Source organism: Condylura cristata, unplaced genomic scaffold (genome assembly GCF_000260355.1).
Source record: "Condylura cristata isolate star-nosed mole 26May11 unplaced genomic scaffold, ConCri1.0 scaffold00030, whole genome shotgun sequence".
Classification (NCBI taxonomy): Eukaryota; Metazoa; Chordata; class Mammalia; order Eulipotyphla; family Talpidae; genus Condylura; species Condylura cristata.
Window position 1 is genome coordinate 18218169 of NW_004567131.1, and position 19958 is coordinate 18238126.

The window sequence follows — 19958 nt, forward strand, 5'->3', positions numbered from 1 at the left end:
CAGGATCCGAGAGGAGAGAAAAGGAAAGGGAGACAGAGGAGAGCCGGGCAGTGAGTCCTCAGCCTCATGACCTTTGACCTCTAAACTGACTCCAGACCTTTGCCTTTCTCGTTTGGACAAAGAGGAACAGAGAATGGGGAACATGCTAGCATTCACAGGAGGCTGAGTGACTAGAGGACATTCTACTCATGGCCGGGTAGAATGACGCCTCTATCAGGGCATAGCGAGCCTCAGACCTCAGGACCTTCTTTGCTGAGCTGTACATGTAACTCTTGGTACATCATCTTTGAGACTTTTACTTCCTTAGTCAGACTGCGGAAGGAAAAGTAAACAGGACAAAAGTAAAAACAAAGCCTTGCCTGGCTGACATTCTGATGCTTGCGGTGTGTGTACTGGAGGTAATTAGTTGGGAGAAACATTTCTCCCCTCAGAGCAGGCCCAGAGAGCGAAGCTGGGTGTTATGTTCCCTGCATGTTCCCTGCATCTCTTTCAAGATATGCTCTGTTCGAGCTTCCTGATTAAAGTGCCCTCCTGGTGAACCAACAGCAGTAACAAAGGCCAAGGACTGTCCACTGTACCTGGAGAATCGACCCCTCAAACAGAGCCTGGAGCTTTGTTCACAGCCAGTTTCTATAGTGGGGAGAAGGAGATCTGCCACTCAGGACATGGCTCTAACGGAGTGACCCAGCCTGACAGCACACGAGGATTGCCTGGACATTTAAAGAGCAAGAGCAGTGGTAACTGAGCCCACGTTAAGGATTCCGGTCTGGGAGGGGCCGTCAGCTCTAATGCTCAGCGAGGACTGGTTCTGCTCTCAAGAAGCAGCACCTTCTGGGGGGGGGGGGTATTCATGTGTGATGTGACCAGCATCCCAACACAGACCACTTCACGTGTATGCCCCCTGGACTTGGCATAGGTGTAGTATTTATGGAGCCTACTGCAAGCTGTGTGGTGTTCCCGATGCTGAGGTACACTACAGTGAGTCACAGTCCCTGGTTTTTAAGGCGCTCATAGTGAAACAGCTCCCACTGCTGGCCCTCCCAAGGCACCTGCCCTATGCCACATGGTTAAGAGCCCTGATCCCCTGGCAGTGTGGCCTCAGGCTGACTAAATGAGCTGTTTGGTAAAATGCCCATGTGTTGTGAGGATTCAAAGCCTGTAACAGAACAGCGTCAGGCATGTAGCAAGGTAGACAAGCTCAGTGGTGTGCCAACACTGCATTTTAATCTCCTCAAGCACCCTACGAGGTGAGCACTAATATCATTCCTGCAGCCAAGGTCACCCCAAGCTTCCAGTCCAGGCAGCTGGACTCGCGAGCCTATGCATTTCACTGGCAGCCCTGAGTCCTGTTCTGGTGCTGATTGTGGGGAAGAGGGAATGAAATGAAGCCCAAACAACAACCTCTCCGTGTAGTACAATGTTTGAGGGATGTCACAGAAGCAGGACCTGGCAAGACTCCCTAAAACTCACTTGGATGAGTAAGAACACATTTGAAGGTGTGTGGGGTCCAGAAAGAGGGCCCCATAAAAGAAGAGAATGGTCTTTGGAGCACTGTTTCAAAGTTGAGATTTGATTCTGTAGGTCTGGTGGAGAAACCCGGTCGAGGTGGCCACACCTTGCTGCCTGTGCCTGCCTTCAGCATTTCTTTTAGCTTCAGTTCCTGTTGAAATGCCTCCCCTGAGACGCTTCCTGCCTGGCCTTCCTGTCTTGGAGCTGAGGAAGAAGTGAAACCCTCATCCATACTGAGAATGCCCTAGAACCCCGCTGACAATGAACACAGCTCAGTGCTCAGCCTCACAGACTTTCAAGGTCATAATGTCCTGGGTGGCACTCGTGGCCCAGAATAACCCAGCCGGGAGCCTGGGGGTAAAGTCATGGAGAAGTAAAAAACGCTTGGTTTTCCTTTCCTATACAGAGACCCTAAAAAATCCCTTCGTGGTTTCCAGGGAGCCTGTGAACAGCGTGTGACAAACTGCTGGATATTTAGAAGTCAAATCCAAAGTGGTCACACAATAGAGGAGGTTGTCTTTCTCAAGATTATGTGAGCTGGTTTGAAAAGTACACAGCATGGAGGCAGAGAACCGATTCTCTTAAGAAACCAGTCTCTGGACACACATTTGTTGATTCTTCCCCAAAATAAAATTCTTCTTTTAGATGAGATCAATTCTGTCTTCTTCTTCAGGAGGAAGAAAAATGGGAGAATCAAGTCCCTTCATCCTGAGGCTGCTTTTAGCTCCTCCAAGTATTCATTTTTTGAATAGTCAAAGGGTACCAGAATTTGAAAGCCTAACGTTAGAAGGAAAACTTTTGAAGAGACTGACTTCAACCCCCAGGCCACATGGAAGAATAAATGGATGTGCCTGAAATTTCTGGTCCAGAGAATTGTCTTCAGAGTTACAGAGAACATGAAGGGGGAAAGGAACAGAGCCCCCAGGAGGTGCACAGGGAGCAGAGACTGGCCCCGGCTGATAAATCACCAACTTCCAGGAAGGCCATTAAAAGAGAGTAATTTAAGTGAGTTCCAGAGAGAGGCAAATGGCTTTCTAAGGAAGACAGGGATGGCATTTCTCTCTTGACTACAGACTTATGTCTCTGAAATTCTGTTTGGCTGTGCTCCTTGGCCCCACTTTGGCAAAGAGACTCCACACAGTCAGGTTAATTCCCTGGGATAGGCATGTGTGCAGAGCAACCCTCCACCCCACCCTGGCCCAGGGCATCAGCTGTCTGAGACCAAAGGGTTGGGCTGCCAAAGGATGGCTTGAGATGGACAACATCAGAGTGGACTGTGCAAAGTGGACTCTTTTCCTCTTCATAATGCATTCATTCTGCAGTGATGACTGATGGTTAAGAGCCATGCTCTTCAATCAGGCACACTTGGGTCTAGTCTGGGTCCCACATGCCTGATGCTGTGTGACCTTTAACAATCGACTTAACTCTCTGTGCCCTCATTACAGAACGGAGATGAGAGAGGTTTCTACCAGGTGCGATGAAGAACCAGTGAAAGCAGATAGGTGTATTCAGGAGCACATTTGGCATGTCACTATTCCTGATTTTTGTACATAGTTATATATTTTATGCGTAGCAATGTGCTCTTTACATGTTGTTGTTATTTTTATTCATTAATTCAATACCTATTGAGAAATTGCCAGTGATGGGTCTGGCACTACACAGCTCAGGATAGAGATTTTCTGCAAGACATGGGCAATATAATCTTTCTTCAAAGGAACTCTTATGACACTTATCTAAGATTTTGGTAGCATTATCTTCTTAAAGTGCTCAAGCAGTTTTTTCCCACCATTTCCTTGCTCTTGATAGTTTTCCAGGGAAAGGAAATAGAGATGCTAAAGAAATCAACATTTTTTTTTCTGGAAAAACTAAAGACAGACACCCAATGGTTTGTTCAGAGCCAGCCCCTGCATCCTATGCTAGGACATGGTTACCAGGGGGACCAGGCCCCCAACAGCTTCAAGCCTTGGTCTCACTGGCCCTAGGTAAGCTAGAAAACCCAAACTGAGCTATGGCTCAAGAAGGAGGAATTTCCATGGGTAGGAAGCCTGGGTCCAGCCAAGCAGTGTCTTCACTGTGGGACTCCTCAATGGGCAAATGTGCCCATATCTCAGATGAGACTATACTTCCAGGCCTCTCCTAAACTTCCTTGACACAGGACTCTCCCCTCCTGGGGAAGCTTCTGGGGCTCATGGAACACATTTTTGGAAAAGCTGGTTCATGGAATGGTTTCCTCAGGAGGGTTGTCTTTGGGAAGACCATTCAAAGTACAAGTTTAAAACACCCAAACTGCTGCTTTTCTTTCTCCCTTAATATGGTCACTGAGCTGGCAAGAAACTCTCAACACACTTATCTGAATGCACCAAGGTCGAAGAGCCCTGAACCTTGGGTTGCAGAGTCCCACTTGGGCCCTGAATCACTGCTTTCCCATGACAAGAACCAAGAAGTCAAGGATTCCAGCTCAGCTCGCCTGACCTCCTCTAATAAAGCTGTCCAGAGCTTTCCCTAGATTCCAAAGTCAGAGGTAGGGGACGCACGGCAGTTACAAAGGATCAGAGGTCATGCTTTCTGCCACTGTGCTTTTTCCAACAGTTGGTGAAAACGGATAACTCCTGAATTTTTATCTTCTTAGGCAATAGCATTCCCCAGAATCCCCTCCTTTCTAAAGTCGGCATCGGAGATACGTTCTCCCAGGGCTCGACTCTGAAGAATAAACCCGCATTCACCAGAGAAGTGTGAATGTGTCCTGGCTGGGCTGCGCCTCCCTGCCTCCCTGGGCTTGACACACGGGTCTTCTGCGCAGCGTCCCTTCCGTCCTCACAACTCTCTGCCCTGAGCTGTGGCTCTCCTGCCCACTTGCTCGCTCTCCTCCTCCTCCTTTAGGTTCTGTTAATGTCAGAGTTTGCCAGGAATCTGCCTCTCGAAGTGGCCTGCCCAGTGAACACAGTGACAGAGTGGAAAAGTGAGCTTAAGTGTCCCAGAAACCAGCCTTTTCAGGAAGGACTGGGCTTAACTTTTCCTCTCTCTCTTAAAAATGCCATGGGATAGTAGGAGTATAAACGACCAGGGCAGAAAATAATAATAATAATAATAATAATAATAATAATAATGAATAACTATATGCCAGAGACATTTTATGGGGGTGGAGAAGCGAATAGGATCTAAAACAGTGGGGGGAGGGAAATACACTGGATTATGGGATGGCACATGGGTGATTTGGTGATGGGAAGCTCATGGGGATTACAACTAAGATGGAAAAAGGCACAAAATGATGTAAAAATAGGGTGATTTGGTGATGGGAAGCTCATGGGGATTACAACTAAGATGGAAAAAGGCACAAAATGATGTAAAAATAGGGTAATTTGGTGATGGGAAGCTCATGGGGATTACAACTGAGATGGAAAAAGGCACAAAATGATGTAAAAATAAACTATTATGGGCCCTCCCTGGTGGCGCAGCGGGTTAAAGCGCACCACTAAGAAGCTAAAGCCACTTCCGCATGAGTTCGATCCCCGCCTGCCCCGGAGGTGACCACATGGCGCGGCAGACCTCTCCTGACCCGCCCGCTGCTCCCCTCAGCAGTGTGCTTCATCGATCTGCCTGTTCTGCTCCCCACTCTGTCTCTGGTGAAGCCTCTCACCGCCCCTGAGCCTCTGGCCTGTACCCCAGCTCTGTATGCATAAATAAATAAATCTTTAAAAAAATAATAAAAAATAAACTATTATATTATTTAAAACAAACAAACAAAATACCATTGGAGGGTCCTCTCTGGTGGCACAATGAGTTAAAGCACAGTACTATTAAGCTAGCCAAAGCTGCTTCAGCATGAGCTTGATTCTGGCCAGGGGGGCCACCCACATGGCACTGCAGACCTCTCTGATGTGCCCGCTGCTCCCCTCAGCAGTGTACTTCAGTCACTCTGCCTGTTCTGCTCCCTGCTCTGTCTCTGGTGAAGCCTCTCATGGCCCCTGCACCTCTGTCCTGTATCTCAGTACTTTATGCATAAATAACAAATCTTCTAAAAAGTATGCCATGGGAGAGATTTCTGAATTCCATCTACCATGCCTGATTTACTTTCCCGAGCCACCTCTCCACTGCTGCTATGCTTGGTTTGTCATCGTTTTCTATACATCTAACTATACTGACATTATATTCTTTAGACTATAGACTCCTGTGGGATGTGGCCACTGCCTGTTTGTGTTACCACACAGTATTAAATATAATGCCCTCCCTGGTGGTGCAGCGGGTTAAAGCACTGCAGAGAATCTAAAGCCAGCAGTGTACTTCGTCAGTCATCCTGTTCTGCTCCCACTCTGTCTCTGTCGATTACACTCACCACCCCTGCACCTCTGCCCTGTACCCCAGTTCTGTGAGCATAAATAAATAAATCTTAAAAAAATATATAGCTCCTGACTGCAAAATTAAATAAAAGTCATCTGAAGGGAATCACGATAAACACTGTGATGAACATGACTATAGAGCCTGACTGGAAGAATTGCTATTTCAAAAGGCATTTTGAGGTCACCATTTACTTTGTCACCACCTAGACAGAGACTAAGGCATTTATATTGATGAGGATCTACCTTTCCAATGACCCTCCTCAGTGGTGCCAGCCAACAGGATCCTGCCTACAGTGCCCATGGAAACAAGCCTGAGGTCTGTAAATGGACACTGACCGTACACTGACAGGAGTTTGAGCTTCCTGGGCCCACAGTATTCAGATTTCTTGTAAATGGACAACATAAGTTTAAGATATTGATAAATACAGCACAGTACAATAAATGTATTTTCTCATCTTCATGTTCTTTAATGACATTTTCCTCTAGCTTACTTTGAGAACACAGTATATAATACATGTAACACACAACATAGGTGTCCATCAACTGTTATGTTATCAGTAAATTTTCTCAGCAGAAGCTATTAGTGGTTAAGTTTTGGGGAGTTAAAAATTATCTATGGCAGTTCACGGGGGAAGTAGAGGAGTGAGCACCTTTAACTCCTTCACTATTCAAGGGTCAACTGTATTATAGAGTTTTGGTGAGGGTCCAGTTAATTTGGCTCTGGGCATTGCTAGCATTCTTTGCTCTTTAAGTTTACTGAGCACCCGGAACTTAGAATTCCAACATGCTTTTCTAGACTGCGACGTGGTCATATTACAGGCAGCAGGCTCAGGACCGCCAGGCCTGGGCCCCGTCTCAGCTCCCTCTACCTTCTCCAGGCTCAGGAGAGGAGCCGATGGGCAGTCACTGGCTCAGAGTTAAGTCTGGGGAGAGGTACCCACAGTGAGGACGCAGACCTGAAAGACCACGTGCTGGCCCCACTCTGATGTGCTCTGCTAACATTCATTCCAAGGGCGGGTGACCACCACCCTCAGAGCCCAGCCCATGATGGCCCCCTCTCCTGGGAGAAAAACAGGGAGCAGCACAGTGGTGTCTTTGTAAAGCAGGTGACAGGAGGCCCCTTCACTGACTCAGAACATCTGCCAGTCGGGAAGCTTTCTACACCTTGCTGCTTTTGTGGTTCACACCCACTCTTCAAAGGATGACCATTATCCACTTTCACTTACTTCAAAAACCAGATTCAGATATGTAAGTTTAAGGAGGTCGTTTGCTCAAAATTACCGTTAAGGACTGAATTGTGCCCCCAAATGCATATGTTGAAGCCCTTGTTCCCGATGCGCTCACAATTGGAGAGAGGTCTTTTAAAAGGTAATGAAAGTAAAATACAATAATAAGGATGAAACCTTCATCTAATAGGCCTGTTGTAAGAAGAGGGGAACACACCATGGATGCAAGGCCAGCTGAGGACACAGTGAGAAGGCCACCATCTGCAAGCCAGGGACAGGGTCTTGGGAGAACCCAAAATAGTTGACACCCTGATCTTGGAATTCCAGTCTCCAGCACTGTCAACAATACATTGGCTGTTTAAGCCACCCAGTCTACTGCACTGCAAAAGCCCAGCAACCGATAGGGTCAGAGACTTAAAACATGGCTTGATGTGGCCCTCCCTGGTGGCGCAGTGGGTTAAAGCACAGCACTAAGAAGATTAAGCCACTTCCTCATGAGTTTGATCCCCACCTGCCCCATCCCTGCCTGCCCCGGAGGAGATCCACATGGCACGGCAGACCTCTCCTGACCCGCCCGCTGCTCCCCTCAGCAGTGTACTTCCTCGATCTGCCTGTTCTGCTCCCCACTCTGTCACTCGTGAATCCTCTGACCCTCCGCATCTCTGGCCTGTACCCCAGTTCTGTATGAATAAATAAATGAATCTTAAAAAAAAAAAAAACAAACATGGCCTGATGTCAAAGTTCACTATCAGGGGCAGTTAAGATGTTGTACATTAACTTTGGTTTTGTCAACAACTTCAGGCCTGGCCTTTAGGTTTTGGATATGTGCATCAACATCTACGATGCTCAGTAAGGAACTGGGCTTTTGTACCTGATTCCTGGGAAAGACATTCCAAATTCTTGTAATTTCCCAAGTAGGAGTTCACACCTGAGCTTTTGCTGATGAGATGAGGATGGAGGCTGCTTGCCAGAAAGATCAACTATGTGGTTAGGGGAGTGAGGTTCTGAGCCTCATGTCATCAGCCTGAACTCCCAACCTCTGGCAGGGAGAGAGACTGGAGACTGGGTCCAATCTCACGTCCAGTGATTCAATCAATCATGCCCCAATAAATTTTCTGGACACTGAGGCTTGGTAGGGCTTTCTGGTTGGTGATCACATAGATGTGGCTGGAAAAGTGACATGTCCTGATTCCACTGGGAGAGGACATGGGAGCTCTGCATTCCAGAACCTCCCAGACTTCACACAGTCGGTTTCTTCATCGATGGTCCTGATTTATATTCTTTACAACAAAACTGTATAAGTATTATGCTTTCCTGAATTCTGCATGTCATTCTAGTGAATTATCAAATTTGAAGGGATTGTGGGAACCCCCATATTTTCAGCTAATTGTTCAGAAATGTGGGGGGGACCTGGGCACCCCCAAATGCTGCTACTGAACTCAGGGATGCAGGGCAACCTACTCCCTAAGATGTATGTATAGTGTGTGTCAGTACTGGCCTCTGCAGGGAGGGTTGTCATCTAGGGGCTGTGTGAAGTCCACTAACTCCAGGGGGCTAGAGCTTGGACCACACTGCAGGGTTAAAGCCTCTTCTCCTCTCCTCCACGAGCAGAGGTGTCTGGAGGCAAAAGAACAACCAACCCCAAGAACGGCTGAATTTTATGAATTCAAGTGATGATCCCAAGAATAACTTGGTGGGCCTCTCTTCTATTACTAGCTTCCTCGATTTCTCTTTGAGTATCATCCAGTCCATATTGCTTGGACATATGGAGTATGCGCCTTTTGTAAAAGATAAATGAGGACATAGGTTATAATTGAAGAACAGAGTTTTTATGTCGATCGCTATTCATTCCTTTGTTCATCCCATCCATCTGTTTGATTACAGCCAGTACCACTTACTGGATACCCACAACTAGGGTGACCGGCTTCATTATCTCTAATTCTCATCATAATCCCATGAGGCAGTGATTATAATCCTCACTTTAGCAATGAGAAAACTGAGATTCACAAAGGTGATTATTTCCCAAGGCCACACACTATCCACATTGGAAGAGAGAGCCAGTATTCAAATTAGTTCTGATTTATTGAAAGTGTGAGCTTTATCTCGTCAGTGGCTCCTAGTGGCTCCTGGCACATTTTCTGATGGGTCAGAGGTGAAAGAAGAAAAATAATATGAATGTGCATAAACTTCAAAGAGCTAAGTGTATCCTACATGGCTGTTTGATTCTGATTTCTTGTTCTCTTTAGTGTTTTTTCTTTATATCCTATTCATGTACATATATATATGTACATATATATATATATATATATATATATATATATTAGCAATACTTTCCAGTATTCTTAGTTGAGAAGAAAACTTTACAACCTCACTTTCCTTTTATCTTTAAATGTTCTAGTCCCTTAAATCCACAAGCCTGGGACCCACTCCATGCCACTGGCCAGAGCCTAAGAGCTACTCAGCGAAGCTCCAACACATACAGATCTGTGCTCTCTGCTGCGCTCAGCTCTGCTGCCCCGGCCCACAGCATGCTGGCTGAGCTCGCAGAGGCCAGGGCATATGTACTGAGTCAACCTGGCCCTGGCACTGGGACCACCCGCAGAGTCTCCTGCTTCAGTATGTCAGACGTGGAGCCCGGCAATGTGCATTCCTAACATGTTTCTGGGAGCTGCTGAAGCTCTGAGCAGGACAGCACTGAGAATCACTGGTTCAAGCCCCTCACGTTAATTCCTTTCCCCTTGCCATTGATTGGTTAAGATCTGGGAATATGAACTGAGTGTTCTGGAGTGAAGTAAGGAAGTATGAGAGGAGAAGGTCATCTGGGACAGCTCTTCCTCTGATAAAAAGTGCTATGAGAGTGGCCCTCCCTGGTGGCGCAGCGGGTTAAAGCGCAGCACTGAGAAGCTAAAGCCACTTCCGCATGAGTTCGATTCCCGCCTGCCTGGGAGGTGACCACATGGCGCGGCAGACCTCTCCTGGCCCGCCCGCTGCTCCCCTTAGCAGTGTACTTCGTAGATCTGCCTGTTCTGCTCCCCACTCTGTCTCTGGTGAAGCCTCTCACCAGCCCTGAGCCTCTGGCCTGTACCCCAGTTCTATATGAACAAATAAAAAATCTTAAAAAAAAAAAAGTGCTAAAAAAAGTGCTGTGAGAGGAGAAATTCCATTTCTGGCCCTTGACATTGTTGTGTGAAAGAGATGCTGCTTGGGGTGGCTGTGGCCAGACTGTGACCCTTCTAACTGTACAGGTGGGAGGGACCCTTCCAGGGGTCAGCAGATTTCCCTGAAATTAATTGCATTTAATTTTAATGTTTTCAAGTAAAGTGATGCTGAATAAAAATGCAATATGGTGAGAATGCTGCTATTGAACTCAGGGATGCAGGCAACCTACTCCCTAAGATGGAGCATAGTGATAGTGTGCGTCTGTGACAGTGTGCATTGTGTGTTTGACAGTCAACTTAGCCTGAAGGCATTTCCATTCCACAGGCTACATTATTGTGGGTTCCTATGAGCTGGCCATCCATGGGCAACTGTGACTTCTCTGCTATACACAAATCACAGCAGAACATTCCTTGACCACCTGCGGTGTATAGCTCATATCATGAGGCAGGCCCATTTACGTGACTATCTCCATGGCGGTCTTGGGATAACACTGCCTGTGATAACATCACACTTTGCTAACGCAAATGCCTCTTGAAACATGGTCATTATGTCCCCTACCCTTTCCCTCATAAAACTTTGTCCCCCATTCCTACTCTATCCTCTGGACCCTAGTCCTCACACCAATGTCACAAGATCAGCTTTTATTATCCTGTATGATTTCAGTAAATGGCATAAGAACTTCTGCTCGAGCAGCAGAGTTTGCCTTGCAAACCTGCTCCACCACTGCTGTGTCCTTCGTTGCGTCCCTGCCACAAAGCGGCCAAAAGTTCTTGTTGCAACACATTATATGTCATTTTATTAATTGGAACACTGGTGGCAGAGATGCTTGTTTACCTACACTTCTCTACTGCCAATGTGGTAAAAGGAAACGGGGACTCAGGTATCTGGAGGATGGTTACAAATTTCACAGATCAATCTATTGATACTCTTTCATCTTCCGTTACTTTAGAATTTGCTGACACAATTACCGGAGTCAGGGAGGATAACTGAGGATTTTTGTAATTTCAACGTGTGGCGACATTCAATGCAGCCCCATATTTCAGGTGTTATCAACAACTTAAAATGACAGAAGCATTGTGTTGATTTATTGATGTCCTTGAAGGACTCTGCCTGAAACTCTTAAATCTTCCCTAAAAGAAAAAAACTTCTCACCAGTTTTGAACTGACACTTAGGTATTTTCAGGGCTATGTGGTTTTCCTGGGAATCATGGAAGAGCTTGGGGATTAGCCATCATTCTTCAGAACCTTATGGGGCTGCAGGGAACCCTGTCCAAAAATGTCCACCTTACTGTGCACTACGAAATCGGGCTTCTGTATGGCAACCTTTGCCGAGGAACAGTTAATATGCGAGCTGGTGAGAATTTGAATTCCTAATGAGTAGGCTAGAAAATGAATCTTTGTAAGCGCCCTCCCACCTGTCACACCCAATAGGACCCATTTGTCTGTAATTGTGTTTAAGGATCATTTTCAAGCAAAGCTGTATAGATAGGGTCATTTATAAGATAATGCACTTCAATCTACAAATAGTTTTTCCTATTTTTATCCCCAAGAATGATGAGTGATTAGCATGATTTGATGTAACAGGAGGTCAAAACTAAATTTCCTTCTCTGGATGGTTATCAGTACTCTGCATGGACCACATACATACTGTCCTCATATGTCCTTGTCATGAGTTATAGATGACACTGGCAGTGATAACCAGTGTTTGTAAAATGATCAGGGGATGATACATTGGTAATCCTAGGTGGTTAAGCAGCTAAAACCTTTTTGATAGTCAGCCCATCACACTTGTCAAGTGAAGGTACAATGAACGCTACATATAGCCCATAAAACCATGTGCAGGGACATGATGACGATCAAGGTGGCAGAAACAGCAATATCATGAAGCAGCCAGTGTGTCCCACAGGCTAGGAAGTGACAGTCCCACTCTACAGACAGGGACAAGGACGAACCGCTTGTTCAGGTTATCACAGCAGCTAAGCAGGCCCAGCTGGGCAACTGATGCCAGACAGTGCCTGTGAGGTACCCCCAAAGCCTTCTGAGCACTTTGTAAAGCAACCTCATTGAACCGCAATTCAACCACAACTCTATGAGGCAGGTATACCAGCTGAGTATACAGATAAAGATGACACCAGGACACGGAAGGTAGCTATTGTGTTGCCAGGTTTAAGAGGAGGTATGAGGGGATAAGCTGATAGGGTGGCGGAGGGCTGGAGTTGCTAGTTTTGGATCTGGCGAGGTTTGAAGCCAGTTACCTGGTGCCAGAGCCTATGTTCTCACACAAGTAACAGTTTCTCTTCCTCTGGGGTGAGCCAGTCTGACTTTGAAGCAGTTCTCTACTGCCTACTAGCTATCTCTCTCTGAATACCATACTGCACTTCCCGCTGCCAAAGTTTCCTCATCTGAAAGATGGGTACAGCCACATTCCCTGCCTCAGACGTTTGCACTTGATTACCAACTGATGCTTTAGTAGGACCTAGAACAGCATCTGGTAGAGAAAGAAAGGCTGAATTAATTAATGTGCTGATTAGGCACAAAGCTATAAAGTTTCCCAAAGCATTAATATAATTAAAACCCCTGATTTGCATTGAATTGTTCAGGAATGTGGTTATTTACATAAAGGATACTTATATTCTCTACTAGCTGCTTTCTTCGGTAGAAAGGTGAATTCCGGCCCTCCCTGGTGGCGCAGCGGGTTAAAGCACAGCACTGAGAAGCTTAAGCCACTTCCGCATGAGTTTGATCCCCGCCTGCTCTGGAGGTGACCACATGGCGCGGCAGACCTCTCCTGACACGCCCGCTGCTCCCCTCAGCAGTGTACTTCGTCCATCTGCCTGTTCTGCTCCCCACTCAGTCTCTGGTGAATCCTCTCACCCTCCGCATCTCTGGCCTGTACCCCAGCTCTATATGAATAAATAAATCTTAAAAAAAAAAAAAAAGGACGGTGAATTCCAAGCACTGAGGAATCTGTTTAGTGGTGGGGGACAGCTGGTAGGAGTCAGACCGTCTTCATTTCTATGATATTCAAAAAAGGATTTTGCAACTGCAAGTTTGACCACTGCTCCAAAGACACAATCCCATGGTAGCTTCTGCTCATTTCTATGGATAAAATTTCCTGCAACTGGCAAATTCAGGCCCCAGCTCCACAGGGCAGAAGGTGGCAACTATGATGTCACAGAGCAAACCAGAAAGGAGGTAGTGTGGGCTCCACATGACACATTCATTACCTCTTTGATGCACATGTACTGGGGGGAAAAGGATGCTTTCTGATTGTGGGGGGGGGCATGAGAACCCGAAAAAAAGAATTCAAACACGATGACTATTGAAGGCCTCTAAGCAGAGTCATGCCATAAAATAATCACTAAGGAAGAAAAGACTGGTGTTGCCCAGGACGAGAAACAAGATGCATCCAACCGTGGAGGTCAGCGGGAGACTGAGCATCTCTGGGGTGGTGACAATGAGTGCGCACTCAAAGTAGGTTTGGATGGTAAAAGTCTACACAGGGCTAACAGAGAGAGTGGAGAAAGAAGCCTGTTCCTTAAAAGAGGGTGAGGGGGATGGCCAAGATTGTGGAGGGGGACAGAGCTGAGGAGTCAGTCTAAAAGGAGAATGGGTCCCTAAGTTTGGTTGATGGGCCAGTGGCGGGCTCACCTTCAAAGCAGGAGCAAGGAAAAGAAGAGCTGGGTTTGAGGAGGAGTGGGGAATAAACACATGTGCGTTGGGGAGGTAGGGTTAGGTCTGCCCCGGACGTGGCTTACACAAGCTTAGCAGGTAGTGGGGGGTGTGGGAGTAGCTCTGGCAAGCTTTAGAAATCACCCATGTTTCTTCAACACTAAAGCTGTTCTATAGTGTGTGAGTGAGGAAAAGGAAAAGAGATTTAAAGACCACGGGGGAAGTCTGGTGGGAGAAGAGCCAGGGAGAAATATTGAGCAGTTGAGATTTCCTCCGACCTTTGCATTCCTTTCCCCACCACCTCTGGTTTCCAGACAACTCTTTATTTCTCAGAAGCCTGCCTTCCTTCCTCCCTTCCTCCCTCGGGCTGGGTGGGGCAGGCTGTTGCAAAAGCTGCCTTGTGAGGAGGTAAGACGGTCTCCTAGGCCTCCTTTGCCCCTTCCTTGCAAGGGGGTAGCAGGGTGTTGTTGGTGTATCTACTCAGAGAAGGGAGCCGTCCCAACCATGGACAGTGAACCACAAGCACGTGCAGCCAACTGCAGGACATGCACTACCCCTGGGTTTGTGAAACGTCACACAGCCCGAATAATCATTTCTCACCTCCAGACGTGCCCTCTTGCCCCAAAGAGAAGTATACTTAGCATAGCACGAAGGAAGATGAGCAACAGAGATTTACCAACCTGGGAGTTATGGACAAAAATCAAGACACCCAGATTTGTTAACTCCCGTCGGTTTTCTGCCCATTCTCACATGGTCCACTGGAGGGTGTGTGTGTGTGTGTGTGTGTGTGTGTGTGTGTGTGTGTGTGTGTGTGCACGTGCTCACATTTTGCTCAACTGTGTATAGGGCATTCTAGTGCTCCCCACCTCTTGCCTTGCCACTCACCCTCCAAGACCATCCCAGCTCTAAAACCCCAGCAGGGAGACAACTAGGAGCCCGAAGTTTGCATCCTCTCCTGAGGTTTCTAATCTGCAAACACTGCTATCAGGTTAACCTAGAGAATATGTGGAAATAGGTTTCTAAAGAAAAGAGTTAAGAATCAAGGGGGAAAAACCCCTCAATAACACCACAGAAACAACAATAATATTTCAACTTTCTGGAGGCTCATTATAGGGAAGAGAAGGAAATGAACTCTGTCATCCCCTCCCTGTCTTTTCTCTCACTTCACCTTCAGTCTGAAGCACATAAAACTGTCCTTTCGGTAGGACAGCCAGCCAAATATTGGCCACTTTCAAATGGTTCCAAAAAATACATATTAAAATCAAATATAATTAGCATCAAGAGGGAATGTGGCACAGAAATGGGTGGGGGAGATGGAGAGAAGGGCGGGGGAGGGGAGCAAAGAAGGTTGTAGCCAGGCAACGGGAACCTGGACCCCTGGACAACCCCTCCCCCTTCCCCCGCCCAAGATGGGCTCTTCACTGGCTTGAGCCTGTGTCTGGTCCTGGGGCTGCGTCTGTGTGCGCGTGTGGGGTGGGGAGGGGGCTCCCCGGATGAGTACATCAATTGATGCGTCCTGACACTGCCCTCTGTCACAGCCCCACAGGGAGACGGGTTCTCTTTTGTGCTCAACCAGCACAGAGCTCACCAACTCTTCTGTACAGGCCCCGCCAGACGGGGAGCGGTCAGCTCTGCTCTTCACCCAGGGGACAGCCCTTCAGCTGCTGGTGTCACCCTAGGGTAGACTTTTGCCCCAGAGGAGAATTTCCCACTCCTCCTTGTCACTAAATAAACTTTTGACTACCTATAGAGTTGCCATTAACTTATTTGTCTCAAATCCATAGTATCTGTTTCCTCCCCCAACTCTTTAAAATGTTAAATAGCATCGTCCTGCACACCCCCCCCTCACACTCCCCCCAAAGGACTGGAAAGACATCTGTTTGGCTCGTTTGCACTGTTGGTGCAGTGCCGGCTTTGCTGAAAGGCACCTAATAAATGATGAAGGAAATCAGGGCGATGCTTGAGGTTGGCCCAAAGCAGTGTCGCTGGACACCCTGCTGGCTCTTGTTTTAAAAGGTGGCCTGGGAGGTTCCAGAAAGAAGGTTCAGAACACCTAAGTGCCTGGTCTGCTTGCAGCTGCCTCACATGGCTTCTCATCCCCGGTGAGGGCTGCACCTCCTGGTGCATTTAGACCAGACAGGAGCAGATGGCTGACCTGGCTCTCGCTTCGGCAGCAAACTAACCACCCCTCTCAGCTGAGAAGACAGGGAATCAACTCTCCATGTTTTTCTTGGCAATATGTACTTTGGGGGAATTCCCAGTTCATCTGGTAGAAAACAACTCCTTGTATTTTTTTTTTAATACAAGGATTTATTTATTTAAGCATACAGAACTTGGGGTACTGGCCAGAGGTGCAGGGGCAGTGAGAGGATTCACCAGAGACAGAGTGGGGTGCAGAACAGGCAGATCAACGAAGTACACTGCCGAGGGGAGCAGTGGGCGGGTCAGAAGAGGTCTGCCACGTCATGTGGTCACCTCCCCAGGCAGGGATCAAACTCATGCTGAAGTGGCTTTAGCTTCTTAGTGCTGTGCTTTAACCCACTGCGCCACCAGGGAGGGCCCAACTCCTTGTATTTTTACAGAACTTTATTAACCATGGAAGCAGCTGAAGATGGGGTGTGAGGGTAAGTGTGGGTATGTGCCCATATTCAGGGGACCCATATCTGTTCTATGTAGGGCATTCAGTGCTCCATATATTTTTTTAAGGTCACACACAATTCTTAAGCCCACTTTAGGCCAGAATGTTTATTCTGCCTTCAATGCACCTGTACTCAGTACTGACATGAACTTACTCAACCTTTAAGTCAGAGTATCACTAGCATAGTTGTCAGACAGACAAGAGAAAAATATTGAAAAACTAACAATCATTGAATCCATTGCCATATGGACTTCTACACCTGATACCCTAAGGCTCATGCATGATGTGAAAAACCCTTCATCTTCATGTGTCACATGTTTAAATCTTCACTAGACAGATTGAAAACAGAGTTCAAAGATGCAAAAGCCTATCAGATAAGCCCATCTTCAATTCTAGACCTGAAGCAAGGTTCAAAGTCTTTAATTCCAGTTATTTATGATGCTGGTATTGGGGGCCAGCACAGCAGTCACACTGCAGGGGAATTAGATCATGTCTCAGGTCTCTATAATATACACTCTTAAACACCACTGAAAGAGAATAGGACAGAACATCAGAAGAGAGGTGTTCAAGGTGTATGCACTAAGTAGCTATGATAAGTTATTTATCTCATCTGAGTATCTTTCCTTATCTGAGACAGCACCTATTTTGTATAGCTAATGTGAAGATTCAATAAGAGATACACCATAAGAACTCTAAAAAGAATGTAAAATGTGATCATTATTGTCATTCCAATATTAAATCTGGATAATCCTAGAACATTTTATAAAGTTTATAGTTTTTCTCACTTAAAATATTTTCTGCCTATCCTTTTGGTAGCTGTCCAGCAGAAATACAAAGAAAGCCATGAATGTGAGCCCCGTATAACAATTTTTTTGATGGTCACTAAATTAAACAAAGCCAAAGAAACTTAATTACGTATTTCCTTTAACTTAAGTATTTCAACTTCAATACTGAACCAACATAACAATCATTAATAAGGCATTTTCCTTTTTCTTTTCCTGTAAGAAGTCTTCAAAATCTGGTGCGTCTCTCCTACTTACAGTGAAGTCTCTTCTAACTGCGTGGGGATGACCACATATCAAGTGCCCAGGTCTACTGCATGGAGCAGAGACCAATCTTTCCCCAGGTTTTTGCTCCACCTGTCTCCTCAGAGCTAGGGGCACAGAATAATACATAACAACAATCCAGCGACTATTCTCAATTCTCTTGGAAAACTTTGACTAACTTTAGTTTGCTTCACTTCTCAGAATCCTGGGACACTTTGTTCCTCTAGTTTAACAGAAGTGGACAGTTATAAATGTGCTGCTGATGGCCACAGAGAGACGGGGTCAGAAGGCAGAGACACAGTCATCCTCAAACCACTTGGAATTTGGAAAGCTGCCTCAGGTCACAGGACAGCTCCCTAGCCAAAGAAGAAGCTGGGTCCGTGGTGGCAGAGTTGGCTGCTTGGTGAGGATTTTAAAGCTCAGGTAGCAGCAAGGAGAAGCAGCTCTGCTGACAGACTACAATATCTACTCATCGAAAGTGACGGGACAAAGCCCTGCTGAGGGTCTCCAGGAGAGGAGTCATGCATCTGTTCTCCCTGTGCCGCTTTTCTCCCTTAGTCAGAAGCCTCCAGACAACCTAATAAGGAAGGACCACACCTCGGCCATTCCAGGAGAGTGAAAATCTGTTCTATTTTTAAGAAACCCAAGAGAAAGAGTCTGGAATCTTCCCTATTATCAGCTCCCAGGGCTCCATCTACTGACCTTCAGTGTCAGGAAATTCTTCTCAGTCTTATTTAAATTATTGTCATTGCCTTAAAGCATATTTCCCTTTCTGTGCTTTTAAAATGCTCTCTGTAGATGTATTCAGGTCAGAGAAAGATGAAGAAAGTAATTTTTTTTTTTTATTCATACAGATCTGGGGTACAGGCCAGAGATGCGGAGGGTGAGAGGATTCACCAGAGACAGAGTGGGGAGCAGAACAGGCAGATCAACGAAGTACACTGCTGAGGGGAGCAGCGGGCGGGTCAGGAGAGGTCTGCCACGCCATGTGGTCACCTCCGGGGCAGGCGGGGATCGAACTCATGCGGAAGTGGCTTTAGTTTCTCAGTGCAGTGCTTTAACCCGCTGCGCCACCAGGGAGGGCCCAGAAGAAAGTAATTTTAAGGAACTAACCATATGAAAACAGGACTGGGGAAGTTCAGTTTCATTCAAAACATGCCTGGCACCCGCTTAACTGCCCAGAGGTCTCGAGAGAGGCTGAAGGAGAGGCATCCGTGATGGCAGCTCTCTTGTTCTAACACTGGCTTTCTGAGTAATTTTAATAAGCCGAAACAATTTCTGTCATGCAGGTTGGCATTGCCTCCGACAGTGCAAAAGGCACTGTTTCCAGGTGGGATGAGAAGGTGATGTGTTGGAAAACCTGACACCCATGGGGTGACTGCAGTCGAAGGCCTGGTTTCTAACTGGAATGTCTGATCATCATTCCACCTACCCTTACACAAAAGTGGAGGATCTCAGGCATCAACTGATAAAGACCTGATGTTAGGGACCTGCTTGTGGGTTTAGAGATGAGCCTTTGGAATATTAAATCCTAGTATTCACACTCTCCACCTCAGCATCTCCCCCACCCCCAGAGGGACAATGAAGGATTACTCAGGCAATCAGAGACTGAGAAGCATAGATAGCACTTGGTAACCAAGAAGGGCTTTCTAGGAAGCACTGAAATGCTGGGACTATGGCCATGCCCAGAGCAGGGAATCACACCATCACTGTGACTGGGGCACACTGGTACAGGACAAAAATCTCAGTGGCAGTGTTGGGACCAGTATCCTTCTGGTGAGAAGCATCTCTTGACTTTCTGAGGTGTTAATAGCCTCAGGAGTTAGTTGTTGACTCCGCGTCAGCTTACTCTTATAAACATTCATGTGCTGGAGTTTTCCCACTGCTGCAGACTCTGAGGTAGAGTCTTCAGTGAGTAGCTTGCCCTAGTGGTGGCTGAAACTAAACTTGCCACATCTGCCACTACTCGCCAACACCTGTCAGTCAGTCCCCCTGTGGAAGCTGGTTTGCGTCTCTGTGGCAGGACATCTGGACACCCTCCTCTCCTTATCATGAATCTTGTCAGGCAGGAAATATCGACCTCTCTGCATCACTACAACTGAGGAAATATCTACCTCTCTGCATCACTATAATTGAGCCAGGCATAGGGTGGGGTCCTAGGTGGATCCTGGAAGTGCCAACAAGTGAACAGACAATGACAGAGAATCTTGACAGTGCTGTTGCCTGGGGACAGAGCAGCTAAGACCAAGAGGCAAGGAGGGGTAGAGAGGAGGGCCAGAGAATGTCCTGGTGGGGAAGGTGTCTTCTAAGCTGTGAATTTATGGAGGCTTAAGGGAAAGGAGTCAGGTACACTGGTGGGGGCAGGTGGAGA

At 46.8% G+C, this 19958-nt stretch overlaps 1 protein-coding gene across 2 annotated transcripts in view; it reads right to left on the bottom strand.

Moving 5' to 3' along the window:
• The window catches only part of FRMD4A (FERM domain containing 4A), a 402633-nt gene that overhangs the window by 146607 nt on the left and 236068 nt on the right, over positions 1 to 19958 (bottom strand). The window lies entirely within an intron of this gene.